Source organism: Canis lupus, chromosome 5 (assembly GCF_048164855.1).
Source record: "Canis lupus baileyi chromosome 5, mCanLup2.hap1, whole genome shotgun sequence".
NCBI classification, from domain to species: domain Eukaryota; kingdom Metazoa; phylum Chordata; class Mammalia; order Carnivora; family Canidae; genus Canis; species Canis lupus.
Genome location: NC_132842.1, coordinates 16,892,297 through 16,908,501, shown reverse-complemented (window position 1 = coordinate 16,908,501; position 16,205 = coordinate 16,892,297). Strand labels below are relative to the sequence as shown.

The window sequence follows — 16,205 nt, the reverse complement described above, 5'->3', positions numbered from 1 at the left end:
TGATCACAGAATCCCTGGATCCAGATTCCTGCTCAGCGGGGAATCTGCTTATCCCTCTCTCCCACCCCTTCCCTTCCCCCTGCTTATGCTCTCTCTCAAATAAATAAATAAAATCTTAAAAATAAATGAATGAAAAAAATAAAAATAGAACAAACATAGTCAAAGCCTCCTTACAGTTTTCCCTGACTCATCCTCCCTCTTTCCTCCCGTCTCCATGGAGATAACCATTTTCTTCAAGTTGGTAAATATCTTTGTTTTTTTCTTTTTTTTTACTCTTTGCTCTACAGATCTTTATTTTTTATTTTTTACATTTATTTATTTACTTATTTATATAGAACTATAACTGATGTTCAATATTATATTCATTCCAGATGTATACATAGTAATTTGACATTTATATACACTATGAAGTGATCACCATATAAATGTATCATAAACAATCTAGTTATATATCACCATATAAAGTTATTATAATACTAACTGTATTCCCTATGATATATATTATATCCTGTGTCTTTTTTATTTTTAATTATTTTTTTTATTGGAGTTCAATTTGCCAACATATAGCATATCACCCAGTGAGCATCCCGTCAAGTGCCCCCATCAGTGCCTGTCATCCAGTCACCCCAACCCCCCACCCACCTCCCCTTCCACCACCCCTTGTTCATTTCCCAGAGTTATGAGTCTCTCATGTTCTGTTACCCTCACTGATATTTCCCACTCATTTTCTCTCCTTTCCCCTTTATTCCCTTCCACTATTTTTTTATATTCCCCAAATGAATGAGACCATATAATGTTTGTCCTTCTCTGATTGACTTACTTCACTCAGCATTATACCCTCCAGTTCCATCCACGTTGAAGCAAATGGTGGGTATATATTGTTTCTAAAGGCTGCGTAATATTCCATTGTATACATAGATCACATCTTTATCCATTCATCTTCCGATGGACACCAAGGTTCCTTCCACCGTTAGGCTATTGTGGACATTAATGCTGTAAACATTGGGGTGCAGGTGTCCCAGCATTTCAATGCATCTGTATCTTTGGGGTAAATTCCCAGTAGTGCCATTGCTGGGTCATAGCAAACCTCTATTTCTAACTCTGGGGAACCTCCACACAGTTTTCCAGAGTGGCTGCACCAGTTCACATTCCCACCAACAGTGCAAGAGGCTTCCCCTTTCTCCACATCCTCTCCAACGTTTGTTTTGTTTCCTGCCTTGTTAATTTTCACCATTCCCATGGTGTGAGGTGGTATCTCATTGTGGTTTTGGTTTGTATTTCCCTGATGGCAAGTGATGCGAAGCATTTTCTCATGTGCGTATTGGCCATGTCTGTGTCTTCCTCTGTGAAATTTCTATTCATGTCTTTTGCCCATTTCATGATTGGATTGTTTGTTTCTTTGCTGTGGATTAATAAGTTCTTTATAGATCTTGGAAACTAGTCCTTTATCTGATACGTCATTTGCAAATATCTTCTCCCATTCTGTAGGTTGTCTTTTAGTTTTGTTGACTGTTTCTTTGGCTGTGCAGAAGGTTTTTATCTGGATGAAGTCCCAATAATTCATTTTTGCTTTTGTTTCCCTTGCCTTCATAGATCTATCTAGCAAGAAGTTGCTGTGGCCAAGTTCAAAAAGGGTGTTACCTGTGTTCTCCTCTAGGATTCTGATGGATTCCTGTCTCACATTTGGATCTCTCATCCATTTTGAGTTTATCTTTGTGTATGGTGTAAGAGAATGGTGTAGTTTCATTCTTCTGCACGTGGCTGTTCAGTTTTCCCAGCACCATTATTGAAGAGACTGTCCTTTTTCCCGCGGATAGTCTTTCCTGCTTTGTCGAATATTAGTTGACCATAGAGTTGAGGGCCCATTTCTGGGTTCTCAACTCCATTCCATTGATCTATGTGTCTGTTTTTGTGCCAGTACCACACTGTCTTGATGATCACAGCTTTGTAATACAACCTGAAATCTGGCATTTTGATGCCCCCGGCTCTGGTTTCTTTTTCAATATTCCCCTGGCTATTTGGGGTCTTTTGGATTCTGCACAAGTCTTAAGATTATTTGTTCCAACTCTCTGAAGGAAGTCCATGGTATTTGGATAGGGTTAGAATTGAACGTGTAATTTGCCCTGAATTAGCTTAGACATTTTCACATTATTAATTCTTCCAATTCATGAGCATGGAATATTTTTCCATCTCTTTTGGCTTCCTCAATTTCTTTCAGAAGGGCTCTGTAGTTTGTAGGGTATGGATCCTTTATCTCTGTGGTTAGGTTTATTCCTTGGTATCTTATGCTTTTGGGTGCAATTGTAATTGGGATTGACTCCTTAATTTCTCTTTCTTCAGTCTCATTGTTAGTGTATAGAAATGCCACTGATTTTTGGGCATTGATATTCCATCCTGCCACACTGCCAAACTGCTGTATGAGTTCTAGCAATCTTGGGGTGGAGACTTTTTGGTTTTCTATGTACAGTATCATGTCATCTGCAAAGAGGGAGAGTTTGACTTCTTTGCCAATTTGAATGAATACCTTTTCTTTTTGTTGCCTGATTGCTGAGGCTAGGACATCTACTACTATGTTGAATAGCATGTGAGAGTGGACATCCCTGTCGTGTTCCTGATCTTAGGGGAAAGGCTCCAAGTGCTTCCCCATTAAGAATGATATTTGCTGTGGGCTTTTCATAGATGGCTTTTAAGATGCTGAGGAATGTTCCCTCTATCTCTACACTCTGAAGAGTTTTGATCAGGAATGGATGCTGTATTTTGTCAAATGCTTTCTCTGCATCTATTGAGTGGATCATATGGTTCTTGGTTTTTCTCTTGTTGATACAAACTATCATGGTGATTGCTCTATGAGTGTTGAACCAGCCTTGCATCCTGGGCATAAATCCCACTTGGTCATGGTGAATCATCTTCTTAATGTACTATTGGATCCTATTGGCTAGTATCTTGTTGAGAATTTTTGCATCTGTGCTCATCAGGTATATTGGTCTATAATTCTCCTTTTTGGTGGAGTATTTCTCTGGTTTTGGAATTTCATCTCTTTCTATCTTTCCAAACAGCTTTAGTAGAATAGGTATGGTTTCTTTTTTAAACGTTTGATAGAATTCCCCTGGGAAGCCATCTAGCCCTGGACTTTTGTGTCTTGGAAGGTTTTTGATGACTGCATCAATTTCCTCCCTGGTTATTGGCCTCCCTGTTCCAGTTTTGGTAGTTTGTGGTTTTCCAGAAATGCGTCCATTTCTTCTAGATTGCCTAGATTTATTGGCATATAACTGGTCATAATATGTTTTTAAAATCGTTTGTATGTCCTTGGTATTGGTTGTGATCTCTCTTTTTTCATTCATGATTTTATTAATTTGAGACTTTTCTCTTTTGTCTTTTTTTTTTAATAAGGCTGCTAATGGTTTATCGATCTTATTAATTATTTCAAAGAACCAACTCCTGGTTTTGTTGATCTGTTCCAGTTCTTCTGGTCTCGATTTCATTGAATTCTGCTCAAATCTTTCTTAATTCTCTTCTTCTTCTGGGTGTAGGATCTATTTGCTGTTTTTTCTCTAGCTCCTTTAGGTGTAAGGTTAGCTTTTGTATTTGAGTTCTTTCCAGTTTTTGAATGGATGCTTGTATTGCGATGTATTTCCCTCTCAGGACTGCTTTTGCTGCATCCCAAGGATTTTGAATGGTTGTATCTTCATTCTCATTAGTTTACATGAATCTTTTTAATTATTCTTCTCTAATTTCCTGGTTGACCCTTTCATCGATTAGCAGGATGGTCTTTAACGTCCATGTGTTTGAATTTCTTCCAAATTTCCTCTTTTTATTGAGTTCTAGTTTCAAAGCATTATGGTCTGAAAATAAGGAGGGGACAATCCCAATCTTTTGGTATCAAATAAGACCTGATTTGTGACCCAATATGCGGTGTATTCTGTAGAAAGTTCCATGTGCACTTGAGAAGAATATGTATTCAGTTGCATTTGGATGTAAAGTTCTGTAAATATCTGTGAAGTCCATCTGATCCAGGGTACCATTTAAAGCTCTTGTTTCTTTGGAGATGTTGTTCTTAGAATATCTGTCATTTCAGAAAGTGCCGTGTTGAAGTCTCCCAGTATAAGTGTATTATTATCTAAGTATGTCTAAACTTTGGTTATTAATTGGTTGATATACTTGGCAGCTCCCACATTAGGGGTATAAATATTCAGGACTGTTAGGTCCTCTTGTTGGATAGATCCTTTAAGTATAATATTGTGTCCCTCTTCATCTCTTACTACAGTCTTTGGAATAAACTTTAATTTATCTGCTATGAGGATGGCTACCCCTGCTTTTTTTTGAGGACCATTTGAATGGTAAATGGTTCTTCAGCCTTTTATTTTCAGGCTGTAGGTGTCCTTAGGTCAAAATGAGTGTCTTGTAGACAGCAAATAGATGGGTCTTTTTTTTATCAATCTGAAACCCTGCACCTTTTAATGGGATCATTAAGCCCATTCACATCCAGAGTTACTACTGAAAGATATGAATTTAGTGTCATCATAATACCTATTCAGTTCCTGTTTCTGTGGAGTGTTTCTTTGGGCTTCCTCTTTTTTTTTTTTTTTTAAGATTTTATTTATTTATTTTTATTTATTATTCATGACAGAAACAGAGAGAGAGAGAGGTAGAGAAACAGGCAGAAGGAGAATCAGGCTCCATGCACGAAGCCCAACGTGGGACTCGATCCCAGGTCTCCAGGATCATGCTGTGGGCTGAAAGCAGCACTAAACCACTGAGCCACCCGGGCTGTCCTGGCTTCCTCTTTCTTTTACAGAGTCCCCCTTAATATTTCTTGCAGAGCTGGTTTGGTGGTCACATATTCTTTCAGCTTCTGCCTATCTTGGAAGCTCTTTATCTCTCCTTCTAGTCTGAATGAGAGCCTTGCTGGATAGAGTATTCTTGGCTGCAGGTTCTTATCATCTAGGACCCTGAATATATCCTTCCAGCCCTTCTTGGCCTGCCAGGTCTCTGTGGAGAGATCTGCTGCTAATGTAATATTTCTCTTCATATAAGTTAGGGATCTCTTGTCTCTTGCTGCTTTAAGGATTTTCTCTTTATCTTTGGAATTTGCAAGTTTCACTATTAAATGTTGAGGTTTTGAATGGTTTTTATTGATTGGGGCGGGGGGAATCTCTCTATCTCCTGGATCTGAATGTCTATTTCCCTCCCCAAGTTAGGGATATTCTCAGTTATGATTTGTTCAAATACACTTTCTGGTCCTCTGTCACTTTTGGCACCCTCTGGAACCCCAATTAAACGTAGATTTTTCCTTCTGAGGCTGTCATTTATTTCCCTTAACGTTTCCTCATGATCTTTTATTTTTTTTATTTTTTTTTTATTTTTTTTTAAAGATTTTATTTATTTATTCATGATAGTCACAGAGGAGAGAGAGAGAGAGGCAGAGACACAGGCAGAGGGAGAAGCAGGCTCCATGCACCGGGAGCCCGACGTGGGATTCGATCCCGGGTCTCCAGGATCGCGCCCTGGGCCAAAGGCAGGCGCCAAACCGCTGCGCCACCCAGGGATCCCCCTCATGATCTTTTAATTGTTTCTCTCTTTTGTCCTCAGCTTCCTTCCTTGCCATCAACTTGTCTTGTATGCCACTCACTCGTTCTTCTACCTCATTAACCTTCATCGTGAGGACCTCCAGTTTGGATTGTATCTCATTTAATTGATTTTTAATTTCAGCGTCAGTAGATCTAAATTCTGCAGTCATGAAGTCTCTTGAATCCTTTATGTTTTTTTCCAGAGCCACCAATAGCTAATTGTGCTTCTGAATTGGCTTTCTGACATTGAATTGTAATCCAAATTCTCTAACTCTGTGGGAGAGAGGACTGTTCTGATTCTTTCTTCTGTGGTGAGTTCTTCTTTGTAGTCATTTTGCTCAGTGCTAGTGGCTGAAAACAATTTGTACTGGATAAAGGAAGAAAAAGGGCGGGGGGACAAAAAACAAAAAGAAACAAAAAACAAGGAGGGGTATCCCCTGGTTCTATATACTGTAAATCCCTTGACTTCTGGTACTTTCCAGTGCTGCTTGGTCAATGACTTGCTTTTCCCGTGTCCTTCTGGCTGGTCTTCTGGGGGAGGGGCCTGCTGTGCTGATTCTCAAGTGTGAGCACCTGGGGGAGCTGCTCAGCCCCCTGCCTGGTGCAGGGCTCAGTGCGAGCTGTTTATCCTGTGAGGCCCAGTCCTAGGTACAAGGTGACAGCAGGAGGAACAACAACAGTGGCCGCGGCCAGGTCTCCAGCCCTGGAGTCAGCTCCCGCAGTAACTACTGCAACTCCCAGTCCACAGGGACCTGGATGCTCTGGGGCCGGGAGCGCCGATCTGCACAGCTCGGGCCCCCCGTGGCAGGAGCGCCCTTGCTGCCCTGTGTCCTCCTGGCCTCCGCCTGTCCCCGGGGGGAGCACCGGATCCTGGGCTGTGTCCCCCAGTGCCCTGGGCTCCGGGGCCTGCACCGCTGGAATCACTCCCGGGCGGTGCAGCCCCCTCTGTGCCCAGCCGCCGGAGCTGCTCCCGGGTCCAGCCGTGCGCGCTGCAGCCCTTTAGGGAGCTCGGCTGCGGGGTGTGGCCTGCTGTCCCCGGGGTGCAGGTGCTCTGTAAGTGTCCCTGGGAGCCTGAGGGCACCCCTGCCCCTCCTGGGATCCCACCCCAACTCCCTGCGAGCGCCTTTTCCTCCGGGAAGATTGGTGCAGCTCCTGCTTCTCCGGGGCAGGGCTTTCCTGTCCTGGGGGCTCGCTCTGGCCTTAGCCCAGCTCCTCGCGGGGCCTCTCCCCCTTGGATGCCTTTTTATTTCTTTATTTTTTTCCGTCTTCCTACCTTAATAGAAGCGTGAACTCTTCTCACTGTATCATTCCAGCTCTTCTCTCTTTAAATTTCAGGCCAAATTCGTAGGTTTTCAGGATGATTTGAAAGTTATCTAGGTAAGTTGTTGGGGACAGGTGACTTGGGGTCCCTGCTCTTCCACCATCCTGCCCCCCCCCCCAAATATCTTTCTCATTCAGCCTTATACTTCTTACCAAGTTTCTGTGGAGTCCTAAAGTACACATTTTTGTTTGATGTGTTTGAAACTTCATATAAGTGGTATTATAGCACACTTATCATTTTGGAACTTGGTTTTGTCCCTCAACATCACTTTTGAGATTTATTGATGAAGATACACGTGTCTCCAATGTCTTCATTTAAATGATGTCATTCTGTCCCCCTGTATTAACATGCCACATTTTATCTGCCTCTTCTCTTATTGATAAGTATTGAAATTGTTTCCACTGTTTCGTAGGGCTGCAACAACCATAAGTTTTGCTTTTTTTCATTTTGTGTATGTTTGTATGTGTATGTGTATTTGCTTTCTAGTTTGTTAATTTCTGCTGTTTTCATCTACTTTTAAATATTTATCAACCTTGTCCTCGCCCTTTGTGTGGGGAACCCCCTCCCCCATGTCTCCTCTCAACTCTACTCACACTGAACACTTCTGTGACTTATAAGATGTGAGCGTGATATTCCCACATCAGGCAATTCTGTGATTGCTGTGGGGAGTCCTATAATCCAGTTCTGACACTAACTGCTTGGAATTATCAAGGTTAAGTCTCACAAGTCTCACAAATCTAAAATCAAAATTGGTCTCTACTAAAATGATAAAGCTCCACTGTGGCTCCTGATTGTTGCTGCTATGAGGTATAGATGGGTTCTGTCTCCAGTTTCTCATAAAGTGGAACCCAGCATCTTGGGTTTATGTAGCTCTCACAATGCTCAGGTCTTTCTAAGTTTTAAGAGAAAGTAAAAACCCTGTGAGTATTTACTTACCTTGTATTTTGAAACTTTCCCTCAAGTTTCACTGAGTTTCTTGCACTTTTTGGCAACTTCTATTTCTGTACAATTTAGTGAGATTTGGCTTTTTCTTTTTGGAAGACATAATCCTAAAAGGAACTATTGCTGGAGTGCAAAATTTAGAAGAGCAAAGTAAGAAGATGAGCTTTTCAGAACAACTGCCACGAAATTTTTCAGCTCTGCAACCCAGAAACACAAGATTGTCATATAAGAAACACAAGTAAGGGATTTTTCTCTGGAAACCAATAACAATAACAACGAAAACCCCTTAAACTGCAAAAAAATTAAATAGATTATAATTAGGGAAATATTTTAAACAAAATCCAGCTGTTAATCTAAATGCTGATGCTTTTATTCTGTTTCTAATAGCTTTCGATTGAGAAGACTCAAAGAGAAGGCCTTAGAGTAGAATTAAACTTATTAATGGTATCATTTTCACCTGTATTCTCCTGAGCAGAAGTGCATCCTGGTTGGCTATATAATTGTCATCCTAATAGTAAAAGGAGCAAAAGAGGCTTGTTTAAACAGATAATTCCAATTTAGCTCTTGTTCTCCTAGAATATAAGCTCAAATGTTTGTTGCAAGAATTGATTGATTGGAAGGTACTGGGATGAAATTTAATGACATTTATTTTAAAATAAATTTAGGTGAAATGTATTTTTAAATTAAACAATGTGAGGTCATTTTAGGAAAGCCCAGAAAATTTAGATACCAAGGGACATGACTATATAAGAACAAACTTATATATTACTGATTTCTGTCCTTGACCCCAAAACCACTCTCAAGATAAATCTAAAGAAATAATATAAAATAAAAAATAAGACATGTCCTGAATTTGGGGAAATGCCAACCACCTGATATAAACATCATGGAATTCCTGCTGCAAACATTACAGTTTGGACCCGGTGAAGGAAAACATGGAGTCGTGAGTCTCTCCCTTTTCTGGGAGAGCAGTGCAGCATTTTTGGAAGCAAGAAAAGGACCTTCTGGTGGTGCGGTGCGGACAACACTGTAAGGGCCAGTTCTGAAAGCACTGGGGTGCCTGACACATTGTGGTCCCATCTCCCTGCTGTAGATCATGGAGAAGTTAAGAATCTATAAATGGTGCTGATGGCAGGGAATTAAATGGCTCTTACCCTACTATTCTCCAATTATATGGTGGCTTCTTCAAAGGATGCAGGCTCTGTATAACTTGGGGATGTCCCTAATCCTCAGGGGTTAAGTTGTTAAGATTAAAAAAAAAAAAAAAAATAGGCCAGAGAAGAAATAGTCAAATTTACTTGAGGTTATTTTCATGGCTTTGGGCCAATAGTAGTGAGGGTAAGATAAGGAGGAAAGCTATGACTACCCTCCCCAAGCAGACAACTGATGCTCACTAAGGGGGGTTTTGTTTTGTTTTAATAGTTAAAGTTCTTGGCGATATGGCTGGTTAACACCATTGCAGAGAAACAAGCTGAAGCCACAGTCCTTGGTAGGCCATCATCGTATACCACGAGGATGCTATTCTGCTGCCAGGAATGTGGTTACAAGAAACCAGACAAATGAGAACAAAAACATCAATGCCTAAAACTATCGTATGTCAACTATACTTCAGTAACAAACACTAACATCACAGAAATGAAGTTGCCAGAGCTGCTGTGTTGGTTTTGCCCATGAGACCCATACTTCTCCTGTACACTTGAGATGGCTGCATGGTCCCATGGATCACAACATTAATCTGTGAGAAAAATATATACTGACCAAAAAAGGAATGGTGTTGATATGTTTGTGCCAGATACAAAATATGTTAAGGCAAGATGGGTTACTAGTGATAAAGAGAGTTCCTGCCTAATGAGACAAGAACAATTAGGAAAATAGAAACCTCTTTGTGCCTTTTTGCACTTCATACGATCACCTCAAATATGTGAACCATATACCAAAAAGTAAGAAGTTAATCCAACATGAGAGTGAAGGTTGTGGCACTCATTCCTCAGTAATTGAGTCATTCCTGCAACAAATATTTATCAAGCAGCTACTCTACCAGCACTGAGAATACAACAATGAACACAATAGGCAAAAATCCCTGAGCTCAGGGAATTTGGGTTCTGAGGCTAGATCAAATAATTCCCAAATTACTAGGGACCCAGAAGATTTGAATAGCACAATAAATGATGTTCATCCAATGGATAGAACATAGAACATGGTTTTAAATCACACGTAAAACATAAAAACCTGACTATATTGGTAGGCTATAAAGAAAAAACACATACAGGAATTTAAGAATTAATATCACATGAATCATGTTTTCTGATCACAATGCTATGAAGTGAGAAATCAAAACTAAAACTGGAGGAAACATTTTTGCATCCTTCAGTAAAGCTAAAGATGTGGCTACCCCATAACTTCGTAATTACACTCTTAGGTTTCTACCCTCAAAAGAACCTGGCACATGTGAACCAAAACAGCATAGAACCTGTGTCTTTAAAAAATGGTTGGAAACAAAAGTTCACCTACAAAAAAATAGGTTAAAACAATTGTGATCTATTCTTAAATCCAGCAATAAATATTTATAATCTACACGTGCACGTGCATGCAGAAATATAAAAGCAAATCTCAAAAGGTCAATTTTCATTTTATTTCATCATAACTAGTTTGAAATTATGTACAATAGAATAATATACTGCTCCCATTGCATGACAGTGTGGGAAGGGGTAAAGAAAAGCAAGGGGGCCCAGGCCCAGAATTTGGGATTGCAGGAAGAGGATGAGATCAGAGGATTAATCATGTTTCTCTTTACCTGGGGACAGGCCACAGGGTTCAGTAAGAAGAATTCTAAGGTGGACCCAATGATCTCTGTCCCCTAGTGCAACTATGTCACTTAATATCGCAAAAGAGATTTTTATAGATGTAATCAAGGCAATTTATCAGTTCATTTTCAGTTAATCCAAAGGGAGACTGCGTATGTCTAACCTGATCACAATACTCTTTAAAAGCAGACTTTTCCGGGCACCTGCGTGGCTGAGTTGTTGAGCGTGTCTGTTCAGCTCAGGTCGTGATCCCCGGCTCCCGGGGTCGAGTCCCGCATCAGGCTCCCCGCAGGGAACCCACTTCTCCCTCTGCCTGTGTCTCTGCCTCTCTGTGTGTTTCTCATGAATAAATGAATAAAATATTTAAAAAGAAAAAAAAAACAACAGACTTTTCTCCCGCTAGTTGCAGAATAGGAAGCCAGAGATTCAAAGCACAGGAAGGATTTGACTGGCATGCCCTTGCTGGCTTGAAGGTCTGTCAAAAACTGAGGACTTAAATCCTTCAACTGCCAGGAACTGAATTCTGCCAGCAAGACCAGCTTGGACGCCGATTCTTCCCTAGAACTTCCAATGAGAATTCAAGCTGGCCATCATTTTTTTTCAAGATTTTATTTATTAGAGAGAGAGAGAGAGAGAGAGAGTGAGCGCATGAGCAGGGGAAGGGCAGAGGGAGAGGGAGAAGCACACTCCCCGCTGTGGGATGTGGGGCTCGATCCCAGGACCCTGAAGTCATGACCTGAACTGAAGGCAGATGCTTGACCATCGGACCCACCCAGGCGCCCCAAGCTGGCCATCATCTTGACTTCTCCCTTGTGATAAAACCTCAGCAGAAAGCCCTCCCACCGCTCTGGACTTCCGGCACACAGAGCCCTGAGCTAATGAACAGGTGTCTTAAGCAGCTGGGTTCGTGGTAATGCGTTACAGAGCGATAAGAAACTCCTACATCAGTACTCATATGGTGGTAGTTGTACCTATTATACACGTTGTAAATATCCTTCGGTGTGACTTCATTATTTAATACGCTTTTTTGTTGTTTGCAGAACATTATTTTTAAAGATTTTATTTATTTATTCATGAGAGACACACACACACACACACACACACACAGAGGCAGGGACCCAGGCAGAGGGAGAAGCAGGGTCCATGCAGGGAGCCCGATGTGGGACTCCATCCCGGGACTCCAGGACCACTCTCTGGGCCGCAGGCAGGAGCTAAACCCCTTGAGCCACCCAGGGATCCCTTGCAGAATATTTTTAATTTATTTTTAATGAGATGTAGTTGACAACATTGTGTAAGTTGAAGGTGTAAAATGTGTGGACTCGATACATTTATATATTAAAGAGAAAGTCAGCAATGAATTCTCTTGACTTCAGTGTGCCTTCTCAACATTGCAGATGTCACGAGGCAGGGGTGGGGGTGGTTTGTGAAAAGAATATAAAAATCTGACCCATGCAATAATGACAGTATGTCTTATAAATAAATCATGGGTTATGGGCCCTTTTTTATGATATGTCTTTTAGTAGACTGCATAAAGTTACCAAGCAAAGATTACAACAGTGGGCCAAGAATGCAGACTACTATTTATGGTGGCCTAGAATTTGGGAAATGATTCAGGCCTGTTTATTCTATGTAATGATGTTATTGTTGCACTAAACATAGGGTACGTTGTAAAGTGATTCTGTATGTTGGTCTAAATGTGTAAATATTTTTGTTATGACATCCTTATGCACACTGGGCATGAATATTTTATTTTATGGCGTCCTTGAATTAAATCCATTACAATCAAAGAAGGCATTTGAACTTGGAGTCAAGCTAGCACGGCTGCCAGTACCCTGAACCCAGCAGGCATGAAATTGCTACTAATAATACAAGGAAATAGAGGCATAAAACTATGGAGCCTTAAGAAGGCAACTCTGTTGACTCTAAAAGAATATTTTAACACATCTTAACAGATGTGAGATGAATGGCACAGGATGAATGAAACCTAATGTAAATAATCAGCCACAAGATGGCATTTGAATACTGATGTATTTAACGTTTGGGACACTATTGTAACTTAAACACATGCCTATCTCAACCTCTTCCCTCCTCTGATCCTTTTTTTTCTCATATTGCCACGTCATGAGACCATCAGGCTTATTTTCTCTGTAGCCAACAGTCATGAAATATTTATTTTTCAACTTGTTTTTAAAAATCTCTTGTGAGGGATCCCTGGGTGGCGCAGCGGTTTAGCGCCTGCCTTTGGCCCAGGGCGCGATCCTGGAGACCCGGGATCGAATCCCACGTCGGGCTCCCGGTGCATGGAGCCTGCTTCTCCTTCTGCCTGTGTCTCTGCCTCTCTCTCTCTCTCTGTGTGTGACTATCATAAATAAATAAAAAATTAAAAAAAAAAAGTTACTTCATTAAAAAAAAAATTTCTTGTGATGGTTAATTATTTGTGCCAATCTGACTGAGCCATGAGGTGCCCAGATATTTGGTCAAACATGATTGTGGGTGTCTCTGGGAGGATATTTTTGGATGAGACTAAGGTTTAAATTGGTAGATAAGTAAAGAAGATTGCTCTTCATAATGTGGGTGGGCCCCCTCCAATCAGTTGAAGGCCTAAATAAGGCTGAACCTTCCCCAACCTTCTCCTGCCTTCAAACTGCAACACTGGCTTTCCCTTGTTCTAGGGCAGCCTACCAGTCTTCAGATTCAAACTGGAACATTGGCTCCACAGATTTTGGACGTGCCGACTTCCATAATTATGTGAATCAGTTCCTTATAACAAATCTATCTATAAACTCTCTCTCTCTCTAATCGAATCTATCTGTTATCTATCTATCATCCATCTATCTATCTATCTATCATCTATCTATCTATCATCTATCTATCAATCAATTTATTGTTGACAAACTCCCCACTATTATGAAAGTTCCATAAAGGCAAGGGTTTTGTTTCATTTGCTATTTTATCTCTGGTGGCCAACTGGACCTTAAAAATCATACAAACAGTATTTGCTGAAGGAAGCACCTCCGTGGGAGAGCAATGATGCATCTAGATGTGTTGGTCTGGCACTGAAGGGGACAAATATGTCAGCTCGAGAAAACAGTGTCTACTTGGGTGGGTGGTGAAACGTGTTACGTTGCTGTGAAAAGTAAAATGGAAGAGAAGTTTTAAGAGTCAAAGCATGTCATTACTCAAAAGGTAGTTTATATAAATTCTGCTAAAAGGCAGGGATAATCTATTCATGAGTTTTAAATATTGTTTATAGATATTTGGAAATTATATAAGTTGATTAAAAAAATTTTGGCCAGTACTGGAATGTGTAATTATTTGTTTCTGTTGCCTCAGAGAACCTAAGTCTTGACTGTGTCATTTGGTTGAAACCAAACTGCAGAAAAATCAGTGTCCATCATGATTACAAATCTCAGTTCCCTCTGTTAGGAAGAGATGGAGGGTACAGAAACCACTGCTGATGGCTTTGGGGACTGTGGATGTGAGCTGAGGGGCTCAGGAGTCATGCCTGTGACCTGCAGATTCTATTACAAATCCCCGTCCCACCACATCGTGGCCATGATAAAGCAGGTCATCCTCCATTGTGAGCAGTCTTACAAAGTTAGAAAAGAAAAGAACAAAAAAGAAAAGAAAAGAAAAGAAAAGAAAAGAAAAAAAAGAAAAAAAAGAAAAAAGAAACAACAGGTGAGCAATATATCCTATGCCACTGACTTATTTAGTGGGCTGAACAGAGTCAGGGTACAATCAGGAAATGCAGTTTTTCTCTCACTGCTGCCTTTATTATTACTTTTTTAAAGATTTTACTTTAAAAAAAGAAAAAGAAAAAGATCTTACTTACTTATTTGACAGAAAGTGAGTGAGAGAGCCAGGGAACATAAGCAGGAGGAGCTGCAGAGGGAGAGGGAGAAGCAGACTCCCCGCCGAGCAGGGAACCTTATGCAGGACTCGATCCTAGGACCTCAGGAGCACAACCTGAGCCAAAGGCAGACGCCCAACTGACTGAGCCACCGAGGCATCCTTTATTGCTGCCTTTAACACAAGCCTTTTCTGCTCTCCCTTTCCTGGTCACCGCTGGCAACTGGTGACTGGCACATCCACTGTCAGCCATGAGAGCTGTCACATTTTTAGATGTTGGAAGTCCAGTCCAGTGTAACACAAAACTGCACCTCCTGCTCCAATTCCGGCTCCTCATCTCCTTCCCCTTCTGCCTGAAACATGTGGTTCAGGAATCTGCCACGGGGTCAGGTTAGTTTGCAATCTCTTTGGGACCTTTCCGAGTGTAACCTGAAACTGGCTCCTCTACACGGAAGGCGGGGGAGCAGGGAGCAAGGAAGAAAGAGGGAAGCCACTGGACATGAGTCAGCAGGGGACTCACTAGGAGGCTTGTCTTGGCAGCTGTGAGGAATAGATCTCGGCACCTGCCTGCCAGAATCTTAAGTTTCTGTGCAGCCTATAACTGGGTTCAATAAGGTATCCAGTCCAGACAGCCTCAACACCATATTTTGGTCTCAATGCTGTATCCCTGGGGCAGATCTGGGAACATTTATTCTTTTTTTTTTTTTTTTAACTTACTGAGATACGATTGACATGCAATACTATATTAGTTTCATGTGTACAGCATCAGGATTTGACATTTGTATACATTGGGAAATGGTCACCCCAATGTCTGTCACCTTACAAAGTTACCCGCTGTCACCTTACAAAGTTAATACAATGCTATTGACTATATGCCCCAGGATGTACATGGTGTCACATTCTTGGAGGTCACTCCTCCAACAGATCTGTGCTTTCATTAATGCTCCCCCTTGATGTCACACTTCTCCATTAACTACTGCTTTCCTAGGTGGCGGTGGGACAAGGAAAGGGAAGAAGGGAAGAGGGGGAAGGAGCAAAGTTCTCTTCATATAGATGGCACAGTTTATAGTTCTCTCTGCAACGTCAAATTGCCCTCTGTCATGTGGCCCTCCAAATACTGACTCGTTGGGGGATATATAAGCGGATCCTTCAGAGAAGCCCAATGGGAACTTGCACTGCACTTTCCTGACTGCCCCCCCTTCACCTTACTTCCTGCTTGCCTGTCATAGAGCTTCCCACATCTTTCTTCAAGGTCTCTTTATCCCGACAGGGAGCCCCCTTGGTGGCGGGGTGGTGGTGGGCCCTTTGAAGCTCTCTTATGCTCAGTTGGCTATCCCAGCATCTCTTAGCCCATGGAACTCGTACCTACTTGCCTCCTCCTGCTCAAACAGTGCAAGTATAGACGCTGGACTACTGTCCCCACCCACAGCCTCTGTCCTCTAGTGCCCGGTGGACGAACAAAGAACACCTCCTGCCTTCAGAATCTTCCAGCTGGGAAGCCTGCACCCCAATGTCCTAGAGTGTTTCTCCATGGGGCCTCCCTTCACCTGGTTTGGTGACCTCACAGCCTGCCCTGCCCAGCTGCAGGGCTGCCCTTGGAGGATGTGCCGTGGGATGTGCTCCACCCCCATTCTCCTTTCCCTTTTGACTAAGCACCAAGCACACCCTGCTGAGCTGGAGCTCTGGGCTGAGTTTTATCTGGTGACCCTCTACTAGATA

At 41.7% G+C, this 16,205-nt stretch overlaps 1 long non-coding RNA gene across 2 annotated transcripts; it reads left to right on the top strand.

The window, feature by feature from the left end:
* Positions 1–709: 709 nt before the first annotated feature.
* Positions 710–14,224, top strand: LOC140633276 (uncharacterized). 2 transcript variants are annotated; one of them, XR_012030916.1, is made up of 3 exons: positions 710–6,944; positions 7,930–8,068; positions 9,253–14,224. It is a non-coding gene; the product is annotated as an uncharacterized lncRNA (long non-coding RNA). The 2 variants fall into 2 exon arrangements; XR_012030915.1 differs by having other exon boundaries at positions 710–8,068.
* The last annotated feature ends 1,981 nt before the right edge of the window (positions 14,225–16,205 follow it).